This window comes from Pyxicephalus adspersus, chromosome 8, assembly GCF_032062135.1.
Source record: "Pyxicephalus adspersus chromosome 8, UCB_Pads_2.0, whole genome shotgun sequence".
Classification (NCBI taxonomy): Eukaryota; Metazoa; Chordata; class Amphibia; order Anura; family Pyxicephalidae; genus Pyxicephalus; species Pyxicephalus adspersus.
This window is the reverse complement of record NC_092865.1, coordinates 27,890,428-27,893,057: the sequence shown is the minus strand read 5'-3', so window position 1 is coordinate 27,893,057 and position 2,630 is coordinate 27,890,428.

Genomic DNA, 2,630 nt, shown 5'->3' with positions numbered 1-2,630 from the left:
TTCCGGTGTCTCTGCCTGGTCCTTAACTTTCCTGTACTTTCACTCAAACTTCAGTGCAGGTACTTTTCTTTAGAGTGATAATTTACCTCCATGTGAGTTTTTTGTATAGCTATATTTTTCCCTTAGAATTTGTGTTTATATCCATAGGCCAATATAAACAATTAAATATAGTTAGATATACTTGTGCATGGGTGAAAAGATACCTTTTTGGAAGAGGTAAGTATTAATCATTTTTAAAAAACATGACTGTTTCTTTGGAACACATATTTACAGAACAACTCCCTGCATTTTTTTTTTTTTTTTAGAGAATGAATTGGTGACCAACCATTACCTCCTCTGACCTCTAAATCACTGTCCCCTTCACTGTAGTTTCCTCTAAAACCACACAATCAGTGACAGTGCACAGTATAGCAGAGCTATACTATTCACTGATCCACCTTCTCTCATTGGCCAATCGGAGTGCCTTGTATTCTATGAATAACCAGGGAGAGAAGAGAGTGTATAGACAAGGGTGTTCACTGAATGAGGAGCTGTTGCTAAGGATTGTCCCAGTGTTGTAGGTGCTTTTCAGCTGTACCGTGCATTGACACCAAGATTTCATTTTAGAGAAAGCTACATCACAGTGGACAGCAGTTTGAGTGAGCAATTTAATAATATCTTCTCTGACTTTTAAGCTTTTTGTACCTGGAGTGGTTCTTTCTAGGAATTTCTGGGAATTGGTAAATAATGTATATATCTTGCCAAAAACAATATTGTTTTGATGTGGACAACCCAGCATGAAAGAATTTTACACACTTTAACATTCTTCAACAAGACCCTACATGAATGTGTTTGCTGAGACCTTTCAGGTGTTAGTAGTTTACATTGTACAAATAAACACACATTTCTTAAACTAAGTTTAAAATATTTGCTAAATAAAAAAATACATATATTTTATTTTAGTATATGTATGTGTGTATGTATGTATGTGTGTACATATATAATTTCTGCTCTTGTGACAATTATTTATTTTAGATTATGCTTTATAGTAAATTGAGAGATATCACTTTGCTGGATGATAGATATCTGAGGGTGTGTGCTTTCTTACACCGTTTCTTGTATACACCCGTTAGCTGAAGACGAATCATTCTACTGAGTTTATTTTTGGGTGTACACCAACTCACTCATTCCTTCCTGTCCATTTTACACCTTATGGCTTTAAAATGAGCAAGATTTGTAAAAAGTTAGCACACTTTCCAAAGTTTCTACTTACTATTGGGGCTTTAGCTACAATATTTACAAGCAGCTGAAGCAACAAATCTCTCTGTATTTGGTAGTACTGTGTTAAAGACAACATTGCTTAGTACCATTTATGGTTATCAAGATTTTTCTCATATAGTGACTAGTTCCAAACCTGAAAGGTGCTGAGATGATCCAGAAACCCTGACCTTAGAAGAATGTATAACAAGGATCAAAATAAATACCCTAGGAGATCTCTACGTCTATAGGAATGCGAGACATTGATCAAAGAGTGTTTCTGAACTTCTGCTTCTTTGCAAATTGGATGTGGGAGTAATGTCTGCTTCATAGGTGTTTGAAGCATACTAAAAAAGGGTAATCTAGAATCCATGTACACTTACAACAGCCATACTGGCAAAAGAAATTGACTGGGTTTCTTTCTTTTCATTTTATTTTTAATGCAAAGGAGGAAAAAAAAAAAAAGTCTGTGTTAATGCTGACCTAAACTGAACATTTTCACTTTTTATTAAAGGGTAAACGACTTTTATTAAAGTGCAAAGCCTCCCGAGATACCTACGTCACGTATCCCGGGGGGCTCTTGGCTGCTCTTTCTGCACATGCCCTAATTTCGGACATGTGCAAAAGGAGCCCTTTCTTTAATGGAAGAAATAAATTCCCGATCTCAAAACAGCTCAGTGTGAGATCGGCGACCAGCGCTTTCTCTGCCGAAGATGGATACTGGGACGACGTGGGACCAAAACAAAGAAACTTCGATGGATCTGTGGCATTAAAGGTAAGTGTGTTTTTTTTTTTTTTTTTTTGGATATAGTTTCGCTGTAAGTGGATATTAGTTGTAATCTATGTGTACCTATATAGAGAGGTATATGACAAACAGCGCAGCAGTCATGACAAACAAGCAGCCAGTCATCTAGAAGCAAAAAACTATTAATGGTAACATTGGGATAGGTCAGTGTAAGGAGTGGGATAAATACACATTATATAAAAGTGTGCATATCCTTTAAAGAGTAGACTGTTCACTTTGCAAGTTGTTTACAGCAAAGCTTAGCAAACCTATAGTTCTCTGGTTACCCTTTGTTATGTATGAAAAGTTTTTCAATCAATAACACTGGGGAACACATTTTATGTTAAGTTAGATCTTACACGTTTGTTTTTTAATTAATTTTTGGGCAGTGAATCCAGAAATGACCCAAGTTTTTTTGCTATCACATCTAGTTTTTACAATACAGGGAAGCCTCCATTTTTTGTCAAAAAACATTAAAATTTTACATACAATGAAAAAATAATGAAATAACTTGAATGTACTGTTTTATTTAAATTTCTTTTGTTCATACAAAGAATTTATTGTTACTCTGACATTTTTTTTTTTTTTACAGTAAAACATTTGAAAATCG